General features: G+C 42.5%; 1 protein-coding gene across 2 annotated transcripts in view; it reads right to left on the bottom strand.

Moving 5' to 3' along the window:
- The window catches only part of INPP5D (inositol polyphosphate-5-phosphatase D), a 60,703-nt gene that overhangs the window by 36,056 nt on the left and 9,592 nt on the right, over positions 1 to 15,055 (bottom strand). The window lies entirely within an intron of this gene.

Raw genomic sequence — 15,055 nt, 5'->3', positions numbered from 1 at the left:
ACATAAAGTGAAAAGAGATTTAAAAGATGTAAAGCCAACACTAAGCCAGGCAAGGAAGTGGTTAACTTGGGGTTCATTACAACAATTGTATAAATAGATGGCACAGGAAGTCTGGGGCCCTCAGAAGGAAGAGGAAGTGTTTTCCTTTCCTGAGCCAAGGCACAAGGAGGAACTATGAAACTGGTCATCTGGTTATATTGCTTAAGGCCAATCTTTTCTAACTGGAGTGCCTTAAAGCAGGTATTTAAACCCATATATAGGCATTTCAGTAACAGTCAGCAAGTTTTCAAAGTTATAAAATTCTTGCAATACCCACCAGTTTAAACGGAAGCTGAAAATCAAGTCGCTTCTACTTTGGTGTGAAAGGCTGGCAGGAACTTTTTTCCTTTTAGATTTGAAAAGAAATTTCTTAGGCTTCCTGGTTTGGAAAAAAGTTGTCTTCCACACTATCTGTTAGCTAGGAAGTCTAGGTGGCATTTTTAAATTTACTTTTGGCTCTCACGTAGGCAAGCTTTTATATTGCACTAAAGAGCTGAACCTAAGAGCTAAGAAATTCCTGGTAAATTATTTTTTAAAGCATTTTGAAACAACCTGGTTGTGTTTCAGTTTTGTTTTGTCAGAAAACATTTATTTTTAGATCAAATCTTGCACTAAGAAATTTCAGGAGCACTTCTCAGGAATGGGATCATAGACAGGAATCACAGCTGGGAGAAACAGCTACTTACCAAAATACAAGCCACCCAGAAACTTACTCTATTTTGAATGCAACACCTGGGGCTGGGAAGAAATGGAGCTGATTAGGAGTACAAAGGGAGACGAGCAAGTGCATGGCTGAGGAAAGGGAGGATCATGTGACATGGAGAGTCAGTAAAGGAACGGACTTTAGTAAGTGGTGGGAACCCGTGTGCTGGCAGGGGAGTTCGGATGCTGGGTAAAGCTCAGTGAGAGGGTCTCCAGCAAGGGAACAGAGCATGAGAGAAGAGGCAAGAGGAGGAATCCAGGGAACCTGGGCAGAGCATGACAGTGGGTGGCCAGAGCAGCACCTCCTCACCTGGAAAAAGTCATATGAATTTTTGGGAGAATAGCACAGTGCAAGTGCAGTTGTAAATTAAATAACATGAATAATGTTGGAGAGAATGGAAGGTGAATAGTCCCTGTCTCCTCTGAGATGAGAGATGATGAAGGCTTTCTTGTCTCATTCTGCATACGGTTTGGTTCTGACGCTCAAGTTTGCTTATTCATGTCACTTTCGCTACAGTGGCCTTTTACATTTAAGACTTTGGGTGAAAATCATGGAAATCAGAGAGTTCTGGGAAAAAGGGCTTCAGAATTTCTGAAAGATATTATCCCTGGAAGGAAACAAGGAATTGCAATTTAACAACTAAGGATGTGTTACTTCTAGCTCGTGTTTCTGGCTGAGAATCAGACATCCAAACAAAATAAGTTAAAAGAGGAAAAAAATAAAGAAAATTACTGTGTTGGCAATCCTATAAAATTCCCTCTGTTCCTCAAATACAACTGAAGGATACCATTACATAGTGCCTCTACCACAAGCTCCATTTCTTTGAGCATAATACTGACTTAAGAGACACTGTATATGAATTACTGGCACTGCGTCACAATTCCTTTCTCATTATACGTATAAAAAAATGGGAACACTAAATGATTTTCACTCTCTTTCACGCTAGTGTGCACAGAACATTTGTTGAAGTTCAGCACCTACTTCCTTGCTCACTTGCGATATGTGCATGAAATATGAATCCTATCACTGCTTGCTGGAAACAAGTCAACCAGGTGCAAATAAGCATTCTTGCCTCCATTGCTAAGTGGGCAGCAGGGCACATCATGACTTCACTTCCAAACTGTCTGATACAGTGCAAATCTAGATTAAAACCTGAAGTCCCTCCTGATCCAATTTTGGCCAAAACAGCCATCTCACTTTTTCCTATCCACAATGTCATGGAAAAGGCGAAGGAAGCACAATGCATTTTGCTCATGCTCAGTTTCAAATGCTTAACAAGTTCTATATGTGGAATGTGAGCCCAGTTTGAATTAATCTTAAAAAGATCCTGACTGTCATATCTGCCACTTCTGATCTCTTCTGGCCCTTCAAGAGTTTTCCTCTATGTAATCCCACTCAGGCTTCATTCTGGCAGCCTTAAGATTGGTCATATTCACAGGCAGGAAGTGCTCCCGTGGCAGAACTGGGACATCTGCAAATTAAGAGTCTGTTGAAGAGAAGAAATATTGGAAGGAGTTCTCAGTAGAGTATAGCTGGCTGCCAAATTTTTATCTCAAGTTCCTTGTTAAAATTCTACATCCTAAAGAAAAAAAAATTAGAAGTTCTGGAAGGTAAAGGACCTGTGGAAGTCTTTTGAACCAGCATTTTCCCACACAAGATAGACATAGGTCATAAAAATAATGTACTCATACCCTACTTAAGGACACCTTCCCACTCTGCTCCGGCACTCCATGATTCACATAAAAAGTATGTTAATTGACAAATATCTAATATAGTTAGATAGAAGCCTGTAAGAACACCAAGCAATTATAGAAAGCACCAACACCACGTACTTGAGGTAGTCCTTCACCCTAAATAAACTAGCCATCAAAAAAGATTTTACCAACACAGCATATAATGATCCAACTCACAGCACCAAGAGAAACCTCCTGAGCAACCAACTCTTTCAGCATTTCTCTGTGTTATAATAAATAATATTTACATCAACAGCAAGCAAACAACAGTATGGTTCCATGACAGAACATGAGGGACTGGTATTAAATTTAGCTACAGGGTGCAAGTCAGATGAGTTGGTGATGAATGAGCAAGGACTGCAGATCCATGGGGATCTGATGCAATTTTTTAAGCACTTCTGTAGTGTGTGGGTAGAATTTAAGTAAAAGTTTTGGAGTACACTACTTCTAACAATTTTTGTAGTTTTATCACAAGCCTTTTGCTTTTTGGTTTTCCAACTGAAAAGCTTCAGCACTTAAATGAAAATTTCCATTTTCATTTCTTCATAAAGTATCTAGCTCTAGTGATTACCAGAACAAGCTTGAAAACACAGGTCCTCAAGACCTAGCAAGGCAACCAAGGCAGCAAATGTAACATTGTCATCATTTCTGAAGGCAGTTTGTGGAGGTCATCGTTCTGATTTGTCAGCGCTCACTGCTGACAGTAACTGAGCTGGGGAAACTATTGCAGGTCACTGATACTTGCTGCTTGGTGGGACTTCCCAAATGCCCTTCAGCTTTTCGCTCTGTAGAAGGCAATAAATACATCCCCAGGCAACAGTGTGTGGGGTTTGAAGTCCTGTGAGAAAGAACTTGTCCCCAAGACAGGTGAAGGCATGCCTACAATTGCTTTGCCTGCACAAGCAGGGCAGGACCCCGCAGCTCAGATGAATCCTCACTACATTTCTGGAGGTTTCATCTAACCTCTGCAGGCAGACAGTGGAGGATACATAATCAGCTCTCTGCTTTCCCTATTGTCTTCGGTGCTGAATGAATCCCAGTTTCAACAGACTCCAAGCACTAAATGTGCATGAATTATGTAAAATATCCAGTGAAAAAGAGAAAATGTAAGATTAAAGAAGTTATACTTATTGAAGATACACTGCTGAAGCAAAGCAATGCAGGCAGAAGGTGCATGTGAAACAGCTGCATTCACCACATTATACTGCATAACCTTCTGGGATTGCATAATTAAAAACCATAAGCAACGCACAGATAAGGGTGAGCACCTTACAATTTCCTGTCTTCAGCATGCAAAATTTCTCAGGCTTTAAGCTACAGCAACTGTTTTCTATTTTTGTGACACCAAGGGTGACCACTCACGCTTTCTTTCAAGGGACTGTCCCTATTTCATTCATTTACTGCATAAGTAAGACAAACCCTTACCCAATTATAAGTAAGCACTGAGCCATACCTGCCAATTGAACAGATACAGAATCCAACCTGAAGAACCACTGTCATTTAACAAAGCTAACCACAAAACTAAAACCAAACAAAAAACATCCTTCAAACCCTCTCCTTCTATGTTCTCCCCTGAACTGCACCTCTGGAATAAAAATAGCAAATGTGGTGTTACAAATTTTTTGTTAAACTTTGCCCCCTAAAACTGGACCCAAGCCAAGGTTTCTGGTTTTGGACATACAGGGATATGGCATACAGTGAAGACAAACTTCTGGAAAGGCTATCTAGTGCCTCTGTGAACAAGCAGTGCTTGCTGCATGTGGGTTCTACCGCATTCGATCACAAAGAACACTTTATACTAAGACTTTTAAACAACACAGGTCACTACATCCCTGTCCAGTTTTGGAGAATGAGGTCTAATACAGAGTTATCTGGAAATTTTAATTTAGGCTTAACAGTTTGCTAACACAAAGCAACCCCAGCCCATAGAGAGCTTTGCTAGACTTTGCCCATGGGGTTTGCTGAACCCCGCTGTGCTGCGTGTTATCTTTTATAATACTGGAAAAGGAGAGCTTTAGAGCCCTGGGATGGAAAAGAAGGGAATGAACTTAGACTTTCAGAGAAGAACCAAGATGGAAAACTCTGTCAGAAGTTACGAATTGAAGACAAAAGAAGTCAGACAGCAGGGCAAAGACCTGGGAACAACCAAAAGTCGCATTGTGACTTCATTCTCTGAGGGACTCTGAAATGACTGAATTTGAGCTATCTTTGTTAAAGTCTGTTTCATTTCCCTAAAAAATCTTCTCATTTGACATCAAGTCCTGTGTGCTTTGCATTTATGCAGCAATCTCAAAACTAAAGGATTCTAAATTTCTTTTAAAACTTCATGAAATAGCTTCAACCACCGAAAGGTATTTGAATCCTTTTGAAATTTGAAATCCTTTTGAATTTGAAAAGTATTGGTGGAACAGACCACACTGACCTAAAACAAGTGCAACCAGGACAATACTTTAAATTGAATGTGTTGTTATTGAAAGGTGATTGTATCTTCATATTTTATATTTGTATCAGCAATAAGCTGCAGCGCATGTAGGATCTATTGGTCCCATTCCCTAAGGCTGCAGAGCAGATCGAGTGAGCAAGATCTAACTGGAGCCTAAGCATTACTTGTGACCTGCTGGACGAGTTGCATCTCTGCATGGAGGACACAGCCTGCAATGATACATCTCATCAGCAAATCAAGATATATCTCTAAAGAAGAAAGGACATACCCTGTTAGTAACAAGTGCAGAAACTATCTTGTACAGATGGTGATATTTGCCATAAGAACTCATTGTAATCAAATTCAATAGCAATGTTTTCCAAGACTCATTCCTATCTTAAATGATCAGGACAAAAAGCCTCACATAGCACCAATAATATATTAGCTTCTCTTTCTTTGAGAAAAAACTCAAGACTTCCCTGAAAATAAGTACTTTTCTCTGTGACCCATCATGCCTCAAAGCACAGAAGCAATAAAACATGGTGCTTCATTACCACATAGCTGAAAGAGAAATAATCTGTTGTATCCCTGAATATTTTAAATTCAGTTATGATGCTTCATCAGAAGTCTTTGGAAATATAAAATATAAAAAGGATAAGACAATCAAATGGTTTAAACACTATGTGACAGATAATATTAAAGCTAACATCCATCAAATGAGTGAAAAATGAGAATATCTTCTTGTTGATAATATTGATTGTGTAAGTTTTCAATTATTTTTCCTCATCTGCTAGAAGAGGTTTAGAATTTCAAGAAAATATTCATTTTGCTAGTCCTGGAGATGTTGAGGTGTGTGTCCTCAAGGTGCTCATCTCAATTAGGTTTATACATTTGACCTCTCAAGCACAGACTGTAGCTAATTTGAAAAGTCCGTTTAAAAAAAACCCAAAACTTCTTATAGTTCTCAGTCCATGAGCAGAGGTTACTACCCCTCCCTTTAAAATGTGCCCACAGAAACGGTTGATTTGGGATGGAAGTGTCTGCAGGGGGATGAGGGACAGCAAGAACTGCCTAAAGTATATTTGCTGCTGGAGAAAGTTTCTTTGCTGTTGGAGGCTGAGGTTCCCACCACCTCCCAGCCGCTTGTTCCTGTCCCCCAGCCAAAGCCTCTGCCCTACTTTTGTGCCAAGAGCAAACTCGATTGTTTATGCACTCAGGCTCTTGTAGCGGGAACTGAAAGATCCAGCGGGGTAGGAAAGAGCTGCTGGGTATGTGGTTCTGGGTGGTCAAAGCCTTTCAAAAGGATAATATGGTGAAACAATTATTCTTCTAAAACAGTAATTGTTAAACTGGTTACTGCTTAACAGCCCTAATGTTTTTATCTTCTGAATCTTAAAGTATATTGCAGCACCTGGAAGTTGCTTTTGTACATTCAGTGAGGACTGCCTATTTGCAATTTTCAGTTGTTTAAGCGTGATGAAACCTTTATGATGTAACACATTTATTGGAGGGCAAACTGTAAGAGAAATTGATGATGTTCTTTGGCATTTCACTCTTTGGAGTGAAATTTTATCTGAAAGCACATCCAGATAAAAGGAAAAGGGATTTCACTTCATGGCGTGCATAAGCTTTCAAATATCTGATTTAATTTTTTTGAGGCTTGTAAAACAAAATAATAATATCACTTGAACCTGATTTAAGTCATCTTCTCTGAATGTTATTTTTATATTTTCAGGAAACTGGAAACATTCTGGAAGGGTTCAAACTAGACAAAAGCTGGATATGGTTTGTTTGTATGAAGAATTTTGTATACTGAGAGATTCAGTAGCAGGAATGTGCATGTTTCAGGAAATACCTAGTTCTCTTATTAAATGCTGCTTCTTTCAGTTTTTCAAAACCTGTGAAATGCATTATATTGTTTCTTACCTCAGATGCAACAGCAGAAAAAAAACATTTTCCTTGTATAAACAGATTTGGATAGTTTGCAGGAACATGAAGTACACAGATTTTGCTAAGCTCTGACTGCAAATTATTTTCAGTCCTACATGTAAAGACTGCAAAGAGTTCTACAAATTGATTTAAAGCAACATTAAATTATACAAGAAAATATTCAAATTGGAATATCTACCATTTTCAGTAATAAAATGAAGCTTAATATAATTAAATTATGTATTTGGGCATACTAGAAATGTGTTTCCCTAACCATGTTTTGAGACATTACTCCTAAATGTTACCTGGTTGTCCACTTGACCCTTGTTTCTATCCAAGAAAAGTAATCACCCTGATTATACCTGAGCCCTTCAGTACGAACAGAGCACCACAAGCACAGCAAGTTTTCTGTGGTAGTAACTCACTTGGGTGAAATCAGTTCCATTCTCAGCATTAACTTTTATTGAAATTTACTGTTATGCATAAAATCCCACTTCCCCATAGACACTCTGCAGCTCTGCACTCTGATGAGCTCTTGACTCTTCAGTTGGGTCCCCAACTCCAAAGCTTTGCTGGGACCACTCGGTTTTACCCTAAGACTGGGCTGCACCTCTGGGCTCTTTCCCTTGGTGACCCCCTCTCTGCTTCCTACTGAAATAGTTCCTCCAAGCCCCACCATGCCCCTCTGTCCTTCATGCAACACTGCTGTGCCTTCCCCTCCCCTGCAGCAATGCAGTTGCTGATTATCCCCCTGTAACTCCCAGGGACACCAGCATGCACCATGTGGTGCTGGCACACCTCTCACCTTGGCAGAACACCAGTCCAAATACACACTGCCCTGCCCACCGGCATACGCCTGCCTGGAGGAGATGGCTACCCCACCAGTGTGTTCCAGCCCACCAAGCATCCTCCTTGGTGGGACACTTGGTCTCCTCCTGTCTTTCAACACAGAGGCAAGCCAACAGTCCCAAGTGCCTCTCAGCTGCAAGCAGACCACGGATGACTTACAGTCTCCATGCAGCCTGCAAGCAATATTTTGGGCAGGCCTGTGCCTGCCCTGTCCTCAGTGGAGACCATGAGGTTTTGACATCAATTTGAGCAAGTACAAAATCCTTACACACCTGTCTGACAGAAGCTATAAGTGGTTGCAACATTGTGAATGGGTGACCATCACCCAAAAGATTTTGCTTTGCGTTATCTCCCACTGAAACCAGCTGAAGTGCAATTTCCTAGTAGAAAGGTTTTGATCAGATATCAATAGATCAGCAAAATCAAAGGCAAATCACAAAATCCTTACTACAGAAAGCCTTTTCTTGGCCACACATGTCAGAGCAGCACAGCAAATTAGGATTACAGTGCAGTATCAAAGAGAACGACAAAAACTTTGCATCTTTCTGCAAAGGGCTCACAAAGGACTTGGTACTGCATGTGCCACAGCCAGACACTGCCTCTGACGTTGGTGACAAGAGCAGTGACACCAGGAATGCAGGAACTGACCTAAACTCCTGCTCTTATCAGATCATGCTGGCAGGATGGGCAGCCAGCCGTGTGTCTGTGCTCTGAGAACAGGTTAGCACACCGGATGAAGCTTTTATGCCGAGCTCCACCCTGTAGGACTCATAAACAGAAGCCAGAACAAATTCTGCCTAGAGGCAGGGACAATCCTGCTGACCTGCTGATGTGTACAGGCAGCCCTCTCATTGTATGTCTTGCCCGTCCTGGGACAGAGGATTTTGGTCTTTCTGCCATATTTAGCCAAGCCATATGCAGACAGAATACAAATCTAGATGTTTCACCCAAAATGTGTTTCTAGAAGTGTGCCGGAGAGGGAGGGGTTTCAGCAGGAAACCCTATACACAGTAATTATTGGCTCTCCTACCTTCTGGGAGCCAGTGCTGCAAGTACACTGGTAACCTACAGGTTCAGTGTCAGTTGATACAGTGAGTCACAGCTGCTGGCCTGCTTCTAACTGCTCACATAGCACCATTTGTTTCCTGTTGCATGCAGCCTCGTATCAGACTAGAAAAAATTACCAGAAGAAAAAAGAAAAAAAAAGCTAGACAATCACTCAATGTAAAATAGTGCTGCCAGGGCATCTATAATTCTCACTGAAGTCAGCAAAACCTACAAGTAAATAGGGTCAGGCCCTCCCTTTACAACAAGTAGTAAGTATAAATATAAGTAATGTTTAAAAAGCCCTTGCAGCAATGGTGAATTTCAGCACAAATGCAAGCAGTGCTCATGCTCACAGAGATGATGATCTGGCACTAGAACTGCAAAATTAATGTCTCCAACACTTACCCACGGAGCAGAGCACAGGAATATGCATGCACACCACTGGTTTCTGTCGAGGAGCTGGGCAGCCAGGACAGCCCAGGAAGGTGAAGTGGAAAGAAAAAGACAGGCAGTAACTTTAAAAATACTAATGTTTTCCATACTGTAATACAGTCTCTTATGCAGCATGAGAAGAAGGCAGCTTTCGTGATTCCTTTTCACAATAAGGTAAGCCACAGAAATGGCCAAACTCTGGAGCTGGTCAAACAGTTTTGCTCAAAGCCAAAAAAAAGAAAAAAAAGTTTATTAAAAAAATTAAGGGGGTTGGAGCATGTGCTACGTAAGGCATGGTCTTCGTTCAATCCCCCTCTCCCTCATTAATTTAGGAAAAAAAAAAAAGGTGAAAAGTTCAAAATTGCTTATCTGTACTTTTTCAAAAGGACCATCCAGTTTTTCCATCTGAAAAAACATTTTTCTTCAACATCCCAGCAACACTGTGATAACTTCTGAAAAGCTCAAAATCAAAATGAAACATTTCACCTGAATGCGTTGTTTTAAATTTCCAGTTTGCTTGAAAATGTAAAGTGGTTCCTATTCCTGCTCAAGCCAAGGTCTATTTCTGCCCTCTCCTGTGGGGCAGCCAAAAGATACAAACACTACTCAAGGCATTGTGGATGGCTGGAACCTCAATCTTTGGCAGCCCGCAACATTAAAGGCAGGTACACAACTTGAAGCAAGATCTCAGCTAGTGGCATAAATGAGACAGCAGACTTAAGGGTAATGTAAGGAAAAAAAACCAGGTTGGCAAGAAGTAGAAGGAAAGAGCAGTGGTTGGGCAAGGGAGGCCTGAGCCCTGAGGTGGTGGACAAACATGTCTGGTTCAAGTTCTGGGTCGCAGAATGGGAACATTACATGACTGAGCTAAAGCATCAGGTCATGCCCATGGGAAAGCACTGGGAGGCTGCAGCTTCCTCAAACTCAGAGGCCAGACCATGCCACACAGCACAGGAGGATACAGCACACAATTATAAAATCTGTCCATGGCACTGAGCTACCAAAAGCCTGCTCTGCAGATGCCCCGGTTTCTTAAGGAGGCACCACCTTTAGCAACAAGCTAAAGCTGCTCCCATAACTAGTAGGTTGACTGTCTCTCAGTGGCTTTTACCAAGGGCATCTTTGGTGACAGACCTGTTTGTGCAATGTTGACATCTGTCCATCAGGAATATCTGCCCCCAGCCTTCACACAGAGTGGCACGAGGTAAGTGCTTGATCCTGTAAATGATCTATGAAATGTTACCTGATAGACTTTGAGCACAAACTAAGATGCAATCTAGCTGCCACTGAGAAATGACTGATTGCACTGCAGCTAGATTGCCGAACAGCAATCAGATAACACCAGCTGTGAGCTCCTATTTGAGATGAACCAGAAATCTAGAGAGATCAAACTCCATAGGGTTTTAGCGATGGTACCACACTACCTGGTACCAATCCATATTCACTGACCAGCCAAAGCCACTGTCTTCCTTCTCACCACCTCTTTCAAGCATCCTCACTCATGAGGCAGGTTATACTCTTGACAGTGACCTTTTAAAACTGCAGTATATAAAGGCAATACAGGGTAAAGCATTAGGCAAAGGCAGTATCACAGTTTTTCAACAGCAGCTTTTGACCTCAGTGCCTTCTCAGCTGCAATGGGAATCTCCTTACCTGACTGCAGCCTGCCAAGTCTGGCAGCCTAAGGGGGTTCTCTGGGCTCTTTAGGCAACAGAGACAGGACCTGCCAAGGACAGTTTAGCCGACCCAGATCAGAAACCCGTTTCTTCCCTGCTGACTACAGAGATACAACTCAGCTTTGACTACGTGACAGCTTTGACTGCACACCTAAAACGAGGGGGGATGAATACTGATGTATCACATGCATCCTCTGATCCTGGTAAGGTCAGCAAGGGACAACTATTTAAAATTATTTTTGGTAACCCAATCCTCAACTGCAACTGAGTTCCGTAAAATGGGAACAAGAGCACTTTCCCTCATTGAGGAGATGCTAAGACCACAAGGAATTCAGATTGTGCAGTGATGAGGGTCATATGGACACATCAGCTAGTTGTATAAATGAGATGCTTTAAGTGACAACATAGGAAAGTTTTATCTTCTGTGAATCTGGATGGCAAGAACTGACCGTAGATGCCTGGCTTAGAAAGACAGCTGTAGTATCTTTAGTTTGTCTCTAGTGTTTAATTTGATCTTGTGATGCCCAAGGGCTCCTTTGCTGCTCCACCCCTCTTTGCACAAACACAAATTACACTCAGCTAGTCCGCAAACTTTCAACTCCGCATTAACTATGCCTCCCCATTTAAGCAAAGGAAAATCATACTTGTTTGTTCTACAGAGAAGAAAGTGAAGTACCCCAGCTGTGACTTGCCCAACAGGCAGGTAGCAGCTAAGCTAACTCAGGGGCAGTTGATTTCCAGCCTTGTGCCCATGCCCCTGCCCTGATCTCTATGTAATTGTTTTTTGCTCTCTTCCTGTCTCAGCTTCTCAGTGGTTTACTACAGTGCGAGTCTGCAGGCTAACAGAGATATCTTGATGACTAATTGTTCTTAGCCTAAGGACAAAGATCTCTACTCACTGTTACAGATCCTGTGTTTCAAGGTGTTTTTGTTACTCCTCCCCCGCTTCCTTAAATATGTTTTCATCAGCAGGATGCAAGTTTGATTCATCCAAGCCATAGATTTCTTTGCCTGTATTTTGAAGTCTCAAGTAATGGAAGAAAATTCAGCAGTCCCAGAAAAGGAAGGAAAGAATTTCTAATTGTGTTTAAAGAAGAAAGTCTATGACTGTAACAGCTATGGCATGGTATGTTTTGCAGGGATACCAGTTTGATTGCAGATATGGTAGGCAAGAGGGATTCCTGACTAGGCTGATTGCTGTAGAGCTGGCTGCAGATGCAGAAACCCAGTGGCAGATCACATAGCATGCCACAAAATGCTGGAAGGACATATGCAAATACTTTTTTCTTCAGCCCAAATGCAAAAATATACACCTCCCTTTCTGCCACCTGTACTTGAACAGTTAATTTAACCATGCAAAAAATGACACTGAGTATCATTCTACTGGTGCAGGACGAGGCTCTAATTAAAAAAAAAGAAAAATGAAATCTACTCTTCAAGACTCAAAAAAATGTGAAGCAACTTGCAGTTTTAAAGGTGAAAAAACTCCACAGAGTGGCAGAGGGAGAGCCATCATGTCACAAGTGCTGTGTATGTAGCTGTGATATTACACATCTTCTGAACCTGCTGTCATCATGAAAAATGCCTGACAGACAACAGCCCAGATCTGAGCAGGAAGACAACCTTGTTAGCTTCAGGAAGGAGCACCGTGCAGGCAAAAAAGGTCACATTGCATGATCAGGGCCCATATTTGTAACTAATACAGGCTAATCTCAGGGTTTAGTATTGAATCTTTCCTATGTTTTTTTTCCCCATAAACACAGAAATGATAAGCATCTACTGATTGCTGTATTAATTTAACACCTGTTCTAATTCCACAGGATTAGTAGACTCTTTCCTTTTTAATGGGATTTTTTAAAATGTCAAAACTCCTTCCTATTCAACAGCTTTTATGTCCTTGCACAGGAGAACCATTCTTTTCAAAAATCTGATCTTGTAATACACATGAAGTAGCTAGTTTTATCCAATAGCCAACAGACAAACAACCAAAAAAGTCTGGCCCAGCTGGAACAACGTACCAACAACAGCAGCCAACAACATGAGACTGTTTTGCTCTGAGCCTTTGTTACAACTCTCACTGTGTCTCTCTCTCGCCAGAAGCAGCCAGCCCCCTTCTTCTGCCTCTCCCACAGAACTGGAACAAAGCAGCACAAAACAGGAGGTGGTATGTCTTCAGAACATGAGTTAACAGCACACTTAACTTAGCCTACTCCTGATATTCAACCTACAGCTACTGGCAACCCAGCATACAAAGGTATTCCACCACAGTCCCTCTGCATCCCACAACATATAAACATGAGAAATGCCTCACAATCACAACACAGATCCCAAGAGAATCTTACACATCGGTTTGGGTGTACTTCTAGTAGATCACATTTCCTTAACAGAGGAGGGGACCAGGGCTTTGCCAAGGCCCATCCAAGGCTTGTAAGGACAAAGTGTGGGGTTGTGTAGCTGCCTTTGCAGGTAACCTCTGCCCTTTCTTTATTCCTCCCCCTCAGGTGAAAAGCCAACACATGATCGTTTCTGTGCTTGTTTTCTAAAAGACAAAGCAGCTGCCAAACTCATACCCCAAACCCATTCAGAGTTAGGGTTCCGCAGGTTCCCTCCCTCACCATGGTGCCAGTGCAGAGAGCAAGGACATCATTAGCAGCACCAGCCTCCCATCCTGCCTCTGCCACTGAGCTGCTGTGGTACTTGGATAGTTGTACCCATTGCCTGGGTCTCAGGTCTCCCCAGCACTCTGCCAGCCTGGGGTGCTTCCCTTGTGAGGTCTCTGGCATAATGACATCCTGATCTCTGCAGTTGCTCTAGGTATGTAAATAATGATAAACACTGTATCACCTTCTGGACACCTATCTTACCATCACAACATATCATCACACCAGCACAATACATCAAAACACATGATTTAGGACAATAAGGCTGAGATATATCAGATGATGGGGAAGAATCAAGTATTACTACAAATGACCTGCAGCATACTGTGTGGAGCCAGATCAGAATGACAGGTTATTCGTTCCACCTGAGTGCTGGCCCCCATGCTTGCAGCCTGCAGAGCTTGCACAGGTTCCTCTGTATGGTGTTGCCCGGTGCTCTGGGAAGATGGATTAGCTTTGGTGACACGCCATAGTAATGCATACAGACCCAGGTCGAGTCTGGCATAGTGTCCTACTGCCAATTCCTCCTCGGAAACAGAAGTGCTGTGGCAAGCAAGGCAGAGGTATCTCAACAGCTCCGGAGAAACCAGCTGTAACTGGCAAGGCCAATGAGGACATCGTGCTGATGCTGGTGGCTGACTCTGGGCACATAGTCCTCTGGAGCACAGTGCTGAGAGCCTAGAATATGCCTTGGTGGCAATACAACTGTGCTTGTGCAGAGCTGCATCTAAGTAGGGGTCCTAAGAACAGCCCGAGCCTGAGCCACCCAAAAGAGCACCCAGGACGCACAATCCACAATTCTTACCAGCAGCCCACAGCTGAAAGAAAGCTGGCAGCACTCAATTGTTCCCACTAACCTGATCACTCTAGTTTCAGATATGCTGCCTCTTTGGTGCAGATCTCAAAATAAAACTGTTGCCCCTAAAACACATCAGGAAATACATAAGTAACGTGGCACGTGTGAGCCGCACATGGAGTTGGTAGAAATCTGTATTCTAGTGAGGGAAGCTAATTGTCATCTGAAATGCGAAGGAACAAATGTAGACCCACTCTGAATAGCAAGGCAGACTGGGGCACATGGGTAGCATGGGCATTTCCATTTCATTTTATAGGGAATGCCCACGCTGCACTGGCTGTGCTAAGAGGATGGGTGGGCTACAGCCCCCACTGCCTCCTAGTAAAGCCATGCCCACTTCTTGGGGCTGTAAGAGACCATGCCTCCCTCCCCACCCCAAGTTTCATGATCTATATTGAGAAAACAAGGGCTGAGAGGTGGTACAGGAAGGGGAAGTGGCTCGTTCAGGATCCTAAAGCAGAATAGGAATAAACAGAAGGTCTGAAACTCCTGCCCTCAATGCTAGTACTTTCTGGATCCTGAGACCACAACTCAATTTACATTCTCTAGGTGTAGGTAAATTGTGCTGCAATTCTGGATTGTATTAACAAGAAGCTGGCTTCAGAGGAAAAGGTATTCCATGGGCTGAGGTTCTCAGTTATATAAAACATGGCAGTAACACTGAATTGAAGGCACACATGTTAAATTGTGTGCCGTTGTGTGCTGACGG

Source organism: Haliaeetus albicilla, chromosome 9 (genome assembly GCF_947461875.1).
Source record: "Haliaeetus albicilla chromosome 9, bHalAlb1.1, whole genome shotgun sequence".
NCBI lineage: Eukaryota > Metazoa > Chordata > Aves > Accipitriformes > Accipitridae > Haliaeetus > Haliaeetus albicilla.
This window is presented reverse-complemented; position numbering and strand designations above follow the sequence as displayed.